This window comes from Aulonocara stuartgranti, assembly GCF_965226115.1.
Source record: "Aulonocara stuartgranti genome assembly, chromosome: 4".
Classification (NCBI taxonomy): Eukaryota; Metazoa; Chordata; class Actinopteri; order Cichliformes; family Cichlidae; genus Aulonocara; species Aulonocara stuartgranti.
This window is the reverse complement of record NC_138942.1, coordinates 5,880,568-5,898,203: the sequence shown is the minus strand read 5'-3', so window position 1 is coordinate 5,898,203 and position 17,636 is coordinate 5,880,568. Positions and strand designations below refer to the sequence as shown.

The window sequence follows — 17,636 nt, the reverse complement described above, 5'->3', positions numbered from 1 at the left end:
TCTGAATGCACAGCCTCGGAGCTAATGGATGTCATGTCGGTGAGGCAAAATACAGTGAATGCTGCTGATATTTATTATTATTAAACCCGCTTTAAAGAGCTGAGATGTCAGGATTTTCCTGTCTCTGTAACCTTTGAGTTACAGCACAGACTGCGTGATCATGCCTGTAATATGAATCCATAACACAGCATCAGCTTCACTCATGTTAACAGTGTGAATCACGAAATGTGTGTGTGTGTCTTTGCCATATTAGAGTGCAGGCCATCTGAATCAGAGACAGTCTGAGGAGTTTTACTGGACTTCTGGGTTTTTGTTAGCGTAGAACCAAAGACATAGTGCATTATCAGATAAAACAGCACCGTAGTATGGAGTTTCATAAATCACAGCCTCACTGAAAATGTTATTTCTTTAGCAATCAGCCAGTGAATCACATTTGCATTGCACCTTGTATGCATATTAGTGCAATACAAAGTTCTGAAGAATGACAAGCCTGAAAAGACAGCGCAAGAACAAAGCAAATAATATGCAATGATAAGCAGTTAAAAATGAAAAGACCAGTTAAATAAATACAATTCAATTTAAAATAGCATTAAAAATAAGGACAGATTAAATAAAGCAAAGAAACTAGAATGAAATGAACAGTAATCAATACGCTTTCGTCGCTGGATAAAATACAATCACTGGCCTCTTTATTAGGGACACCTTTTCAGTTGCTCATTAGCACAGATATTTGATCAACCAATCACACGGCAGATGCTGAAGCCCTTTAGGCCTGCAGACTTGGTCAAGACGACCTGCTGAAGTTCAAACCCAGCATCAGAACGGGGAAGAAAGATGATTTAAGTGGCTTTGAACATGGCATGGTTCTTGGTGCCAGATGGCTCTGAGTATTTCATAAACTGCTGATCTACTGGGATTTTCCATAAACCATCTCTAGGGTATACAGATAATGGTCTGAAAAAGAGAAAATACCCAGTAAGCAGGCAGTTCTCTGGGTGAAAATGCCTCGTTGATGCCAGAGCTCAGAGGAGAATGGCTAAACTGTTCATCAGAAACATTGGCTGGTCTGAGGAGTTTTGATTTCTGCTGGGAGAGTTAGAATTTAGCATAAACGACATGAAAAAATGGATCCATCTGCCTTGTGTTAGTAGTTCAGGCTGTGGTACTGTAATGATGTTCAGGATATTTCCTTGACACACTTTGGGCCCCATACCATTGATTTATCTACTCAAGTATTGTCGCTGACTATGTCCATCCCTTTATGACCACAGTGTACCCATCTTCTGATGGCTACTTCGAGCCAGATAATGTGCACAGAGCTCAGATCATCTCAAACTGTTTTCTTGAGCATTACAGTGAGCACCAGAGGGGTGATCATCAGATCTCAGTCCAACAGAGCATCTTTAAGCAGGCAAACGGAGGTCTAATCCATTACTTAAAGGTGTAACTACTGACATGAATAAAATTCTTCCCCCTCCTGCCCCCCCCCCCCTCTTTCTTAAATAGATAACTATCATATCTGATATCATATCTCACAGTACAATAATATTGAATGGGTTGCATTGTTGTATTTTGTCATGTTTCTCAGGTCTTTGTCTGAATTTCTACGAACATTATTGCTAAGGATTGTCTTATTGCATTGGAGTCACACTGGGTTAAATATGTACACTTGGGTTTTAAGGGGTATTTATTATTTTCTTCTTTTTTTTTGGGTTGTATGGAAGCCCCAAACGCAATTTCATTGTTCTTGACAATGACAATAAATAAATAAATACTAAATACTAAATACTAGAATAAAAGCTAATTGTAAAATTAGTTATAGTAAAGTAAATAAAGATAAATGAAAAAGTAACTGTAAAGTCTTTGAGAGTACCCTGCCTCTCATACTAGAATAGGCTCCAGTCGCCCAAACCCTGAATGGATAAGTAAAAAATGGATGGAAACATGCTACTGCTATATCTGACTTAAAGGATGTGCAGAATCAACTATTTCAGGAAAATCAAACCCGTATCGTAAAATACAATAAAATGTCAAATATACAGCAAATCAGGCAACATTAAATCAAAAAGGCAATACAAATCCACACCAAGACCAGATGCCAAAAAGGTTTTTTCCACCCTGCACTTTGAATTCGGTGTACTTAGTTAATATTTCACATATTTCACTTCATATTTCATATTTCAGAGTCCCGCACACCAAAATCAACAGAAAACAAACATGTTTTCTTGGTAATTCTCTGGTTCTGGGAGGTACAAGCGAACCTGATTAAACAAGTACCAGACAAGCCAGCAGGCCAGAGTTTACGCTGATCACACTGGAGAGGAGGAGTAGGAGATCCCAGTGCTACCCCAGTACCCATCTATTGAAATCCAATTGGCATAATGGAACTGGTTTCTACTTGCTATTCAATTCAGCTCATCAGTAGAAAGCGCCTTCTCCACCCACGGTCCTCTTCACCCCCTCTCTATGTATGGTAATAAGCATTGCAGCAGTGGCTTCCCTCGTCCTGTTTTAGACATCTCTTTCATTCTTTATTCATATGTCTGTGTGTGAGATAACTGCTGCACAGTGCACTGTTCTGCGTCTTTGATTTGGATAAACTATCAGATTATGGAAGGAAATAAATGAAAATTGTGGCTCTAATTGATGTGTGTGGTTTTGTTGCTGATATTGCACGGTGATTTTTAGATAATCCTTTCTGCATCTGTGTGCATGAGTGTTTGGTGTATGTATCTCTGCACTGTTGGGTGGATCCCACTTCTTTCTCTGTTCTGTGGTGCTTTCAGAGAGACGGAGAGAGAGAGAGAGAGAGAAGAGAAGCAGATTCTTTTCACAGCTAAGAGTCTAACTCCAAAACATCAAAGACAGAGAGAGGGAGAGAGAGAAAGAGGAGAGACCGATGTAAGGAGGGAGGGGTATGCCTTGTATCCGGGTAATGATGGAGGAGAGAGAGAAGGAGGGATGGAGAGAGACAGAGAGACGGAGAGGTAAGGGAGGGAGGGGGGCGAGGGAGAGCAGCCAGCCAACCAGTAGAAGGAGAGAGAGGAGCGAGAGGGAGCGGGGGGCACTGTGAACAAGCTGAGAGGAGGGAGGGAGGAGGGGAGGATAGTGAGCGAGGCATGGGGAGATTGCCGGACCAAAGAGAGAGAAGTGTTACTACAGAGCTGCTGCCGCTGCTGGAGGACGAGCTGGGAGCCGAGGATAATGCTCCATACCTCCGCGTACAGCGGCACGCCGGACACCTTGTAATTTCTTGTTCTGGTGGCGGTTGTGGAGGAGGAGGAGGGTCTTTATTGTTGCAGCAGTGATTGTCTTTTCTTTTTTTCTTTCCTTTTCACTACATCCTCCTGCTCACCCCTACTCACTCCTTATTCCTCTGCAACTGGCAACCGCTGGGCTCCCCCTACCCCTCCTTCCTCTCTTTTCTACTTCTGTCCCCTTTTTTCCAGAGGAGGGATTTCTGTAATTCATCAGGGATTGTAGAAGACAGTAAGAATGTTTTCTGGCTTTTTCTGCTTTTCCTTTTTTTTTTCTTGACATGCATGGAAATGGAGTAGGGTGCATGCCAAAGCAAAAGAGAGAGTATGATTTTATTTTTGAGGAGAGATGGTGGTGGAGTCTGTAGGGTGTGTGTGTGTGTGTGTGTGTGTAGCAGGAGGTGGGAGGCAGGGAGGAGGTTTGCATGTTCAAGTTTACTGCACTGATGTGAAACATTAATTCCTGTGCCACATGGCAGTCTGTGCATGCAGAGTCCCAGCTTTTAAAGGAAAATATGCAGCAGTTGCAGGAAAACTAGAGGATCTGCTGAGGGATGCACAGACACAGGGGAAGGCAAACAGAGCAGTATTTGACAGTGGATTACTCCTCATGCCAGCGCTATAGCCAGTTTAGTGTTTCACAGCTTTATAGAGAGAGAAAAGAAAAGAGGGCAAAAAGTGTGGGGACGAACAAAAAAAGAAGAAGAAGAAAGCAGAACTGGAGGAGCAAACATTTGTTGAGGAGGGAAGAATAAGAAAAGACAAGCTGGGGAATGAGTAAATGTATGTGCAGCTACTCCAAAAAAGGCAAAAATATGAGATACGCCAGCTTTTCGATTTATCATTGTGTCAAACTGATAATCCCACCCACATAGATTTGCATGCATGCCAACGATTGGTGATAATCTGCTGCTCAAAGGAGTTCACTGCTCAGTGTTCACATTTAAAAAGCTAAACAGTGCATAAAAATCACCAAGAAAGCCACTCTGGATAACCCGACACACTGGCAGTAGTGCACGGTACGCATGGATGAGCGTGGACACAGATGCGCGTTTGCGTTAGAAATGTGTGGACCGATGGAGTGGACACAGTGGGTTTGCCATGAATTAAACAGCAGCAGAAATTAATGTCAAACTGCTCTCCTCACACTTGAGCGACTGCTTCTACAAGAAAAGGGTCACCTTGCCAGCAGGGAACATGTGTTTGGTTTGGTCCTGTCATTATCTCGCCAACTGAGTTCAGTCTATCTATAGACGCCTTTGTCTCTACTGAACACGGCGGCACAGAAAGGTGACGGCTGTCTACATGGTATACATAGTTACACGCAAACTGTTTCTGTGTTGTGCAGATCAGCGGGGTGGATTTCAACATAATGAAGCAAAACTTTAGCTGCATAAGAAAAGACACAAAAGAGTTCTCGATAATGAAAAGTCACACGTGCAATTTATTTAGTGCATGTGGTTTGTCCACAAGACAATGGAAATTTTCACTTTCCATCAATTTCCATCAGTGCATTAATTGTGGTTTTAGAGGAGCGTATCGACTGGCTTGATGTATAACAGTGAAGGGCTTTTCTGTAGTGAGGATTGAGTTAAGTGTTGGTGAACAGATACACAACTCAGTCTCTGCTTTTGAGTGGTGCTCTAAGTTCAAACGCACTCATCACATGCTGATGTCAAGCAGTCATTGCACACTAACGCACGCTACCAGCTCTCCATAGATCAGTGTCAGTGACGCTTCACTTGCTCATATAAAAGTAATAAGTTTCAGTCTGCACAGGCACAATTCAAAGCCATAAGTTTCCGATTTAATTGGCGAATCCACACTTTCTGTGGGAGATTTATAGGCGATGGAGTCTCTGCATAGAGAGGGCTGTGATTATAATGGTCTATCTGCATTAGGCTCTTGTTTCATGAGCATCTGTAACTCTTCACCGTGTCTGATGATCTGTTATTACAGATATCACATTTACAGGACTAACTTGGAAGGTCAGTCTTCTATAAAAGCCAGGAAATCACAAAAATACTTGATACTTGAAAATGATTTTTCAAGTATAAAGATCTCTATAAAGATTTCACTCGCTTTTTTATTTGCCCACAGCAGTAGCATGCAATAGTAGCCATTTAAGTTATACAAGGATGAAAATTCACTGTTAAAATTCACAATTGAAGTTTAAAGTACTCTGTAATATGACAAGCTAGGTCTTATTTATCCATTAAAGGTTTCTTATGCACTAAAAATAAAATACAGTACCTTGTTGCACCTTTAGGAGTACAATGGGGCAGTATCCCAGATTCTGCCACGGTGCTTTGAGTTTGCATCTTACAGATGTGAATTTTGAACCTCTGGTGACAGCTTTTTTCCACAAAGATAACAGACTTTTAAAAATGAAGGTGCAAAACTGAGTACCATAAAACTGAGTGTTTTATTCATTCAAACACTTGGAAATTAACTGACATTTGTGTAGAACTCCTTTAGTCCCATTGACGAAAGCTTTATCCATGAACATGTGCACCTTCCTGATATAGAAATCAGATCAAGGTTTAAAGATCCATCCATCCATCCATCCACCTGTCCGTCTGTCCATCCATCCACCTGTCCATCCATCCATCCATCCATCCATCCATCCATCCATCCATCCATCCATCCATCTGTCCGTCTGTCCATCCATCCATCTGTCCATCCATCATCCATCCATCTGTCCATCCATCATCCATCCTTCCGCCCGTCCGTCCGTCTGTCCGTCTGTCCGTCCATCCATTCATCCATCTGTCCGTCTGTCTTCTTCCCCAATCCAGTTCTGGGTTGCACGAGGCTGCAGCCTCCAACCTGTTCATATATGGGTGAATGCACACTGTGGGCAGGTTGCCAGTCTATCAGATGGTTAACACATAGAGCCAGACAGCCATTCGCACTCACATTCACGCCTGTGTCCAATTTAAAATCACTGATTAACCTAACACCTTTCATTTTTCTGAACTGTGGGAGGAAACTGGAGTACTCAGAGAGCACGGATGCAAATGCCACATTGAAAAGCCCCAGCCTGTATTCACACCCTGAACCATCTTGCTGTGAGGTTACAGTGCTAACCAGCTAAACAGTAAATCCTTAAAATTTACAAGTGAAATTAATATTTTAATTCCCTGTTGGTGGACACAGCTGATTTTCTGATGTTACACCTTAAGAGAATTGCAAACGTGCTTTTTATTGCTTGAGAACCTGCATGACCCCCATAGGTATTGTGGACACAAGTGTCCCACTTTATGTGGCAGTGCACATCATTTATATCCCTTATTCCCCTGTCCCACATACTGGCACAGTATCCCATATTTTGATTTTGGCTTTACATATATATATGTGTGTGAACATGTGTCCATATATATATATTTCACCTCACAAGAAAAACGAGGCTCAAAAATGTGATTCCTACTGAAATCCAAAGATGACAATCCATCTTTCAAGATGACCTGAAAGAAAAGCACAAGCAAATACACAGGTGCAAAAAAGGCCATAGCATAAAAGAAACTGTAGCTTCACATGATCTCTTTATCATTTGTTAAGTCATCTATCAACATGTCAGGCTAACTCTCAGCATTATTAGTGTTCCACATTGTCCTTCTATGTCTCACATTTAATTAGTTGGGATCAGGCCATAATATGTATACGTTTCTACCTTTAGGTGCTTGTGCTGTATAAATCTACCCTTATTTCTGAGATTGTAGAAAGTAAGAACTAGTTCACACCATTATCTCTTGTTTCTGCCTCGTCATCAGGGAGTGAAACCAGTTTGTTTAACTAGTCCTCAGTTTGGTTATATTGGTACAGAATCCACTGAGTGACACAGAAAGAGGAGTCTGAGGGAGTGAAGTTTGGAGATGCGGCCCAGATCGGCCGAATCTAAATCTGTTACTTTGGCTCCCTGGGTGCCGAGTTTAATCGATGTGGTTCAACAGGCCGACGCCTCTGTGGAGTGTTGATTAACTGACTGTCATGTCGTTTGTACTTCAGATCTTGTTTGGCACAAAGCGAGCAAGGTCCAACAAACAGGCACAATCGGATGCCCTTCACAGCTGAATTGCCATTCAGCTCATGTTAGCAGGAAAATACCACAAATTCCTTCTTGGTTGGTAAAGTGTTGTGAAACGGCGCACTTTAGTTCCACTGTATACACAGCGCACAGTTGACATTTCCACCCATGCAGAGCCCTCTTTGGGGATCAAGAGACCAAAATCTCTTCTCGCCACTCATTCAGTTTAACAAAGCTTGGCAAAAAGAGGATTTATCAGTACACTAAGGCAGAGCTTACCTGACTCATGGCCGCAAAACAGGCCTTGACGGAGATAAATCTAGATTAATTGGAATTAATTGGATTATTTCAATCCATGTTTGCACTGAATCTTCATCCACAGGGGCGTGGGAAGGAAAGAAGGAGGATGAATGTTGTGACTTTTGGACTGATTATCCCTGTGTTCAGTTGTTGTTGTGGCGACATCTTGTCAAAGCCTTTGTTTCCTCTAAGGGATTGTGTCTCTTATTTTCAGTCTCTCCTGGTTTATTTGCCCGAGCGCAGGGAGTACAGCACGACTTTCTTTTCAATATTTGCCACACTGCTCAGAGCGAGATGTATTTCATAACTCCAGATTTAGCCATGTCGTTTACTCTCTCACTCTTTTCTCTCTGTTTTTCCTCCAGTCTCACTCATTCCTTCTCCATCTCATGTAAACGACTGATCTGGGACAGACAGGCCTCCCCTGCGCTCTGTCCTACTTCAGCGTTGCCCTCTCTTGTCTCTCCTTTTTCCTTTTCCTGTGTCGTTTACCTCTATCCACCTATCTCTTGGTGACTCGCTCTGTCTCTTTTTCCATTAATCATTTTACTGTCTGCGCCTGTTTCATCATACCAGAGTGATGGTTCTGTCTAGTGTTAATAGGCTGTCAGGGTGTTTGGGAGACAGAGGTGCTATCATTACTTACAGTCCATTTTTCTCCACATGACGTGATGCAAAAAACTGATGCTTGTCTGTCATGAAACACCTCCCACTTGATTGGAAGGTGGAACATGGTCAGCAGTGAGTGTCGCTTTAGAGGCTTTGGTTAATATTCAAAATGTAAAGTGAACAGAAATCTATGGCTACCATCTTTCTGCTAACTATAGAACCTGGAAGACATTGGCATGGTAACGTGATGGGTTAATAATGGCTTAGGTGGGTCTCAGCATTTATAGACAGAAAAATGTAAGCTGTGTCTAGGCAACAGTTTTAGCTTATTGGGGCATTCGTGGGTGTTCGTCTTGTAATCGGAAGGTTGCCGGTTCGAGCCCCGGCTCGGACAGTCTCGGTTGTTGTGTCCTTGTGCATGACACTTCACCTGCCGCCTACTGGTGATGGCCAGAGGGGCCGATGGCGTGATATGGCAGCCTCGCTTCTGTCAGTCTGCCCCAGGGCAGCTGTGGCTACAACTGTAGCTGCCTTCACCAGTGTGTGAATGTGAGAGTGAATGAATAGTGGTATTGTAAAGCGCTTTGAGGGGTCCCGAAAAGCGCTATATAAATGCAATCCATTATTATTGTAGCTCGAGTGTTATCTTATAAAGTTAGGAGCATCACACATGTGGCCCGACGGCACAAACCAGCTATAGCTCCCGGATGAAAATTGCAGTGAAGTTTGAAGAACTAGACTTATATCTGCGACAAAGTGAACCTGTTTTTTCTTTTTCAATTTTCACCTGCAAAAGGACTTCCTTCCTGGCATGTTTCGAAGGCTGCCACACGTGGCACCGCTTTCAATGAAGAGGCCGGCTAGTACAACTATGACTAAGATGGGTGCAGCCTCGCCGTGCGTCATGACTGTCGCCTTTCATGTGGCAGAGAGAACAGATTCAGTAACATCACTGTTTACTCTTTAAATTTCAGTTTTGATAGAGTGAGTGAGAAAGCCAATTTTCACGGGAGCTTTTTGAATCTCAGCCTGGCCCGGTGACAAGGACACCTAATGCATTTCAAAATTCTCCAAAGTATCTCATATCCTTAGGACACAAGGTTGTTCATTTGGCTCTTTTTTGTGGAGCTGTGTAACCGATTACATTTGGGAACTCTTGTAATAACTGCTTTTGGGCTTGAGGAGCTTGTTAGTTAATATTTTTTTATTCAAAATGTTTCAATTTCAGTGACATTATTAATATTTTTTCAAATATGAAATAACCTCATTTCATATCGAGATATATTATTATTATTTGATTAATATAATTCTGCACCCATGTTCTACAGCTAAAGGTATGAGCTGGATTCTGCAGGTAGAGCAATGTTTGCCATGACAGTTTGGCATGTTCAAAGACACAATTAGGTCATTTGAATCATTAAAGATGAATGGATGTCACCCACTAGCCACTGACCATTGTCATCTTGGATGGTTTTGAAACCAAAAGTGAACATTTGAACGAGACAGTTTAGTGCTAACTTATCAGCTTGGTTAAAACGATACACAACCAGGTAAATGAAATATCAAACTTATATGAGCTCCAGTACAACTGATCATGCGCTTATTAAACAGTCCCATTAGAAACGTTATAAAAGGTTACACCAGCACAAACGTTAGTGGCCTCTAATGAGCTCGTGTGATGCCTGGAACAAAGGTAGCGGCCTAGTTGGCACACGTCTGCCACTAGAAGTGGCCATGCCTCTAATTATTCAATATTTCACCTTTAATACAATTAAAAGTGTTATTATTTGAAAAAAATCACCATTACAAAAGTTGGCATTTTAACATAAATGTCAATGGGGATTGGCTCGCTGGAGCAAGCCCCAAGTGGCAGGTTGAGGAATTGCAGTTTTTGACATCTATTGCTCGAGTCATTTTTCAGCTTTGGAGGTTTCAACTTTATTATTCAAAGCACCGTTGAGTCTGATGAGAATGTCACTGTGTAGTTTTTGCTGTGCTAAATCTTATACCAAACCATATGGCAAATGAAATTTTTGATCTAACGGCACTGATCACCAGAACTATTTAAGTCATTCAGTATGAAGGTTGTTAGAATATTTCTCCACACTGCCAGCTGTGCATAGAAGCCGGAGCACTAAAAACAGTCCAGTTAAAGCTGATGGGTGTGTTATCACTTTCTTAAGTGCTTATCATTTGTCTTGCATATTATGTTTCTTTCTCACTCTGTCACGTTCTCCTACCTTGTCTCAGCTGGTGGTAATTAGAGGGGAGGTTCTTTGGGAGTTTGAGGGTGGAGGGCTTTGACCAGACTCCTCCATGCATCATCAATTCACTCTCAGTTTATTACAGCTAATTGCACCACTGAGAAGCATGGGCTGGGGTGGGGTGGGGGGGTGGGGGGGAAGCTTTTTGAGCTCTCCCAACAGTAACCACTGCATCATCAAAGTGGGGTTGCTATATTTAGCAGCAGCAGCAGTGAATGCATGGCGGCAGTGGAGCAATGCTGGCCCAGGATGATGATCAGAGTGTAGGGTGGGGTGTAATTTGTGTGTTTGTGTATTTGTGCACAAAGCTGAAGGCAGCGGTGTAAGCATCAGCCGGAGGGTGTAATGCTGCATTTAGATCCTGTGGGAAAGACAGCAGATGAGCCTCCTACTTGAAGGCACTGTTTGTATCAGCTTTTAGGCAGTAAATACGAGCTCAGGGATTGGCAGCTACAACAATACAGAAAATTAATGCCCATATCCACCTCCATATTTTTATTTCTTAGACTTTGAGTAGCTTTGCTTGATTAACAGTTGAAAAAAAAATGCTAACTTACCTGATTCTGAGCTTTGATACAGACTTTTAATATTGTCTGAAACAAGCTGTTTTAGTTCTGTTCTTCTTCCTTTTAGGACAGCTTACTTCTGATTGGCTGTCGCTTGTAAATAACAACCATATTAGGGATATCCTTTCTCACTGACATCATTCGGAACCAAGAGTAGAAAAAAAGGGCTTAAATAAATCATTTAGAGCAGTCTGATGACTGAACTTTTGGCTCATATGGAGTAGTTGTAATTTGTAGTTTAAACTTCAAACATCTTTAATATAAAACTTCACTGTCAGAACTTTACATATGGATGACAGAGAAGAAGGAGAAGCATAGTAGCTCCACTTGAAATGCCAGTGGATGGGATTTTTTTTCATAGTAATGATTGATTTGACTTTTCCAAACAGTCATTTATATTTTACATGTGTTTTAACAACCGAAAAATGTTAAGGATAATAAAAAATCTCCAGAAAAAAATCTATTTTGATTCTTTCTTTGATCTCAGATGAGTTCAAACACAAAAACACGTCTGTGTTTTTGCTGGAAATCCCAATTTTAGTCTCCCTGCAGATTCATAGGCTCGTGAGCAGCATTCAGAAGTGTTTCCAGCCACAATGAGTACTTCATGTTCTCCTCTCTGTGAGAGGCCTGCTTTAACCACAGAGTAAAATGTGTAAGCGGAAGCAGGCAAATGCTGGCATATGTTGACGTCAAGCCATTTTTGAACAACAGGTGGTCTTGTTTGGCAGATTTTGGATTGTTTCATGATGTTTTAGACAGTCGTTAGTGTCCTTATGCTGGAATAAATGCAGCATAACTTGTCAGCTCAGTCCAGGACCTCTGTGGTGTTGCTGAGATGTCCACTGACATTGCTGTCATTGTGTGTCACTTGATGCTTTGTGCAAGCTTCAGCTGGTGTCAGGTTTGCTCCTTGTGATTGAAAGGTGCTTTGGTTCAGTTCCAGCGTGTCTCTGTTGTGGTAGCACCCGCAGCTGTCCATAGTTTAGCTTTTGACTCTGCATTTTCTACTGGGGTGATTAACCATGACATTAAAAAAACGCTTAATCTCTTCTGCCTCTTACTGTATCTCAATTTGTTACTGAATCTGAGGAACAAAGAATAAAGCCCAATTTAATTCACCTCCACTGAGCGGAGGCCCTCTGCTTCCATATCTTATTAAAGTCAAACTATAACTGAGCTGTCATCAAGATGCAATGTGTTATTTTTGGTTTTAATGATGGTTCTCCCTCTATGTATGCTTGCTACTTCATCACTGAACTTGTCATGAAGACAAAAGCCCAGATTTCATGTTAGCAAATGTGTTGTTAATTGTAAGTCTGAAGAAAAAACTAAATTAGTATCCTATTATTTTGCTTACAGGCTGATTTTTTCCAGCTCATGTACAGTGAATGTGCTTTGACTGTTCAAGCTATTTAAACACCAGTCTGTTAACTATTTATATACAGAGTACCAACCTGATGGTGCTTGTTTCCAAATGATAACTAAGACCAATTCAATCTTACAGTGCATGTGAAATGCCCACAACCTTTGATCTACTGATTTGTGTTTCTGAACACAAACGTTTCATTATTTTTAATGTCATTTTTTAAATCTGTGTGATCTCACATGCGTACTGCCATTTATACATGAAATGCTGTGCTCTGTGGGTTTTGTTGAATTATTATAAGTTTTCTGTTCGGACTTCTTAGTTCAACTTTTGAGATTTTCTTTATTTCTATAATTACAGTAAGGGTTCTTTCTATGCTTGTGCTTATTGCAGCTATTTTCTGTTTAATCTCTACGCTCCGATTAGCTTTTAGTTCTTGCTACTTCTGTTATCTGGTTTTCTTTAGTATTGAGAATACTATCCCTTTTAGTTTAATCAGTTTCTGAGGTGTCATCTTGGACCTTGTTGTCAAGTTATCAGGTTCCCTTTGAAGTTACTTTCTATTTTACTTTGTTAACCATCTTTAGCTTGTGCCTTGCTTTTACTTTTACCTCCTTTGTTATTGACTTGATTAGTTTCAGCTATGTCTCCTTACCCTGGTGTTTCCAGTCTCCCTGATAGCCCTGCGTCTAATTTAAAGCTTCGGTTTGTCTTAGTTCTTTCTTGAGTCATACAATGTTCTTTCTCATGTGTGCTTGCGCTGTTAAATTTTAGTTAGTTGTTACTAAATTAGCAGTCTTTTCCATTACTATTATTAATATGAATCCTTTTTCAGAAGTCTGCATTGGGGTCCGCAAGCTACAAACCTTGAAATGATATTTTTGACCTTTAACTTATAAAAAAGTTCATGTTTAGAGGAGTAGGTGAGAATCATTTCTTTGCTCCTTCCAGATACCCAAGTTCAAATCAGACACAACATTTTTTTCTTACTCGATTCAATATTTTTTCAAATTTATTAAGTAGAATTGTGTCAGTTGATTAAGACTAAGCATTAAAACTTTTACTCTGGGGTTAAGGTATATCTTAAGGTTCGGCTTAGATTTAGACGTTAAAATTGCTGTGTTAGGTTTACAAACAGATAATGGTTTGGTTAAAAAAGCCAAATACTTCTTTTAAAGATCTGTTTTCTTGGTTGCCATGGTGATGCCCACAATTATGCTAACTGGCTGAAAAAATCATGACCATTTTTGTCCAGGATTACAAACAGTTTCATTTATTTTTTTGTGACTATTTCACATCTTTTATGACTGCGGCAACAGATGTGATTGTTGTTAAAAAGTCCAAAATTAATCTTTTATCTTGACCCCAAAGACATGAAGCAAAGTACAAAAAAACCCCTTGAGTGTCACCGGGCCCTATTTGTTCTAAGCTATCGTCTCATTGGCCCCTATAAACAGGTAATGTCGCTATCTGACCCGTGCTGGGTAGTGATAGGTGAACATGCTCGTTATTTAGACATTCTTTGGGACAGACCTCGTGAAACCTTCAGCTAGCTATAGCTTGGCTTTTCTTGTTTGACTGTAGTGATCAACTATGGCATTTGAAAAACAAAGCTTAATTTCTTCTGCCTATGTAACCTCCTTTAAACTACATTACCGTATCTCAATTTGTTACTGCAAGAAAGAATAGAGTCTAATTCAATTCACCTCCGCTGAGCGGCAGCCCTCTGCTTCCATATCTCATTACAGTCCAATTGCAACCGGTCTGTCATCAAGATGCAATGTGTTATTTTTGGTTTTCATCCTGATTTTCTCTCTCTGCCTGCCTCCTCCTTCAACAGTGAACTTGTCATGGAGAGAAGTGTGAGTTGGTGTGTGTGCGTGCACCATGCACCTGCTCGCTGTGTGTTCGTTTGCACCAGCAGTAGGCAGCAGTGGGTGTTTTAAAGTTTATGAGAGATGATGAATCGGCGTTGTGCAGGCCGGGGAAGGCTTGGGCGTCTTGTTGCATTAATAATGGAAACACAGCTGGTTGTATTTATAGTAACAGTGGCAGGGGGCTGTGGCAGCGTGAATGGGAGGTGATATATGGGATACAGTACACTGTGGCAGCTCGCCTGGACATCACACAGCTTAGCTGACAGAGGGGACATACTTGGACATATTCAACAAATATTCTCCTGTGATCTCTGCACTTAAGGTGTTTCATCAGAGGAGGCGAGTGGGCAAAAAGACGTGTCACTGACGATTAGATAGCTGTTAGTGCAAGCTATAGGAGGAAAGTGAAAGTAGACAAGAGAGGGCATATGGAAAGGGGCAAAGGGGATGCAGTCTATACAGCAGCTGATATGTGATGGTTTCCTTCCTCTTTAGCTGGAGCTTATGAATTCAGATTGAATCTGTGGCTCAAAGTCATTCTGCTTTTGTTACCTATCTGTCACTTTCAAGCCAGAAAACAAAAAGCACACAAGACCACATCAAAAGTCACCAAATTCCAGTGAATCATCAAAGTGAAGGGCAAGGATGTGGAACTGTCGTTTTTTAAAAGAGGAGAGGGGCTTTGTTAGAAAATACAAGCCAAAGAAGCTAGAGAGAGTTTAGATAAAGATGCTCACAGATGAGCTGTTTGAAAAGCTGTGGAAAAAGTATTCACATCTTTTGCATCACGACAGCAAATGCTACAATTTAAAAGAAATGCACAACAAAGTAGCTCATTAAAGTAGTCAAATTATCTTTTCTTGTAACCAGTAATGCAATGCTAGAAATTTGCAGTTCAAATAAATAACTATGTGAACACCTTGAATCGAGATATTCACAGTGTTTCCGTGTCTCTCCTGATCCTTAGCCATTAGATAGTGGAATATATCCTGATTCTGATGGCTACAGCCCCCCAACACGTCACCCATTGGTTAGTTAAATCATGCTGTGGGGGCTCAGGCTGAGAGTTTTTGCTTTTTCGTGTCCTTTGGAACTAAATGATCACATCACAAGTTTATAGCACATTCGTTGGGGCAGAGAGGCGATGGTGGGTGTCCACATAAAGTAAGTTCATCGTGCACATGAGACATCAAAAACAGGTGTCTTTTAATAGTCTGTGTACCTGGAGCGGAGGTTTTCTGGCTTTGCAAAAATATTTTAACTGGAGCATTATTGCACAAAGGAACAAAGTCAGCATCTGTTTTTCAGCAGTCATCCTGTAAAGATAATGATCATATTTGCTCAGCATCTATCAAAAGCTGAACAAAACTATCAGAAGAAAAAGAGCTCTATGAATGTCGCTTTTTGGAAGCATCCAATATTAAACGGAAGGGGAAGTTCAGCTCATTCTGGGGACATTTGCCTCCACTTCAGATATAAAGAAGCCCCATCAAGCAGAGTAAAGCCCTTCAGCTCCATGGAAGAAAATGATGCTGATGCTGCAGCTCCAAAACAAAATCAGCTCCATTTGCAATGAGATAAAGTCAGTGAAGGCGGACGTACTGCTGGACACACAAACTCCAGACAATACGAGAAGTGGTAAAGTGGTGGAAAAGATTTTAGTTTAATTTTTTTGTAAATTGTTTAATCAAACAATTTAGCTACTGTTCTCTCTCTTTTAGCTCTTAAAGTTGATTTTAAAGTAGACTGTGCTACCAAAGTAAATACTTTAACTAAAATGTTTAAAATATCTAAAGCAAAAAATACATTTTCTTTATTAATTTTAGTGACACACTAACATGTAAGTGATCATCTGAAGTCTAAAGAAGATATTCCCCCCTCAGGTAGAGTATCAGCAAGGGGCAGGACCACACACTGGATAACAGAACTGAAACAAATGTAACAAAACAAAAGCCCAAATTTTGCTTATTGTATTATATTATAATATATATTCTGATATCAGTGATGATTTGTATTGTATTGGAGTCAAGTTAACAGACTCATTGTGGTCATTTGCTTTGAGACACAAAGTAAAATCCTTCCTCAAAATGCCTTGGTGGGTTTTTTCCTTTCCTTTCAGAACATCCTGGGGTGGATTATCATGGGTCGTTTTCTGTCCACATGTAGCCTAGTCAGAGATCAGGGCTTTTTTTTTTCCTGTCAGCAACAAACAAGGAGCAGAGTTAAATCTAATGAAACTTGGTGTCAACACAGACATCAGGAGAATCCACCTTTCTTAAACTTGGTCAAGAAAAGTGTTTCAGAGGATTCAAACATAAAAGAAACAAACTGGTGTGGCACCCAAGAATTATGAATAATAAAACATTTATCACATAAATGCTTCCTTTTGTTTAGTACAGAGTGATGTCATTGCACCCTTTTAACCCACATACATCAGCTTAATGATAGCATTAAGTTACCAAGTGACTCAGTACCAAAACTAACAAATCTAAAAGCAAATACAGGCCTGCTTATAAATCTTGCTGTGAAATACATTAACTTAGTGCGAGAAGAAATCGTGATGATGCTGATGCCTGATGCATCACCACTCAGTCAGGAAAAAACTTGAATGTGCATTATGTTTAAGAGGGAGATCATATGTTTTGGAGGAAAGAACCTTTGGCTTCAAAGTAAACAAAACCTAGAGGTGCCAAATAAATGTGTTTTGGAGTAAAATGCAGAATATTTGCTTTATCCAAATGTCTTCTCGATCATTTTATTGTCATACAAATGTTGGTATATGGTCGATGTAAAAAAAAAAAAAGGTTCTGAATACTGACTGCTTTTGATGAGCCTGTATGCAACGAGGCCCTTGTGAAGTAGTTAGTGGGTAAAAGCCCCTCCGTATTGTGCCTGTTTAGGATTCTGTATCTGTCTGAGAAAATAGATTTTTCATTCAAGAGCGTTGAAACATGAAACCACAGACCCTGAAAGAAGCGCTGATTCAGCCACTGCTGGACCGCAGGGAGCTAAAATCTCCCCTCACTCGGTCAGAGAGGGCTTTCTCAGACGTGACAGCTTTGTCCGGCTTTTGTCCCCACATACTTTTTTACCTCATTTTGAGTGTATTTAAGTATGAATCACTCTTGTGTCTCCTGATGGACGCTATTGAATTCCAACTACTGCATAAAGCCCATCTTTAGTGTTGTCAGAGCTGCACGCTCATCACAAACTCAGCTTTGGTCAATTCCCAGCGGGTCCAGATCAAAACTCGAATTGCTTTGCAGACTCTGCTGACGGTTGGCACTTTCTGACAACCACTTCAAAGAACGCTGTTCTGGGAAGAGAGAAGCAAAGCAGAAATCCAGCAGGCTGTGGTGAATGTGAC

The 17,636-nt window shown here is 40.9% G+C and overlaps 1 protein-coding gene across 1 annotated transcript in view; it reads left to right on the top strand.

Annotated features, from left to right (window-relative positions):
• The first annotated feature begins 3,142 nt into the window (after nt 1-3,142).
• The window catches only part of shank1 (SH3 and multiple ankyrin repeat domains 1), a 103,568-nt gene continuing 89,074 nt past the window's right edge, over nt 3,143-17,636 (top strand). Inside the window, exon 1 of the mRNA XM_082531918.1 lies at nt 3,143-3,245. The gene's annotated coding sequence lies outside the window, so the exon portion shown is untranslated. The remainder of the gene's footprint in view (nt 3,246-17,636) is intronic.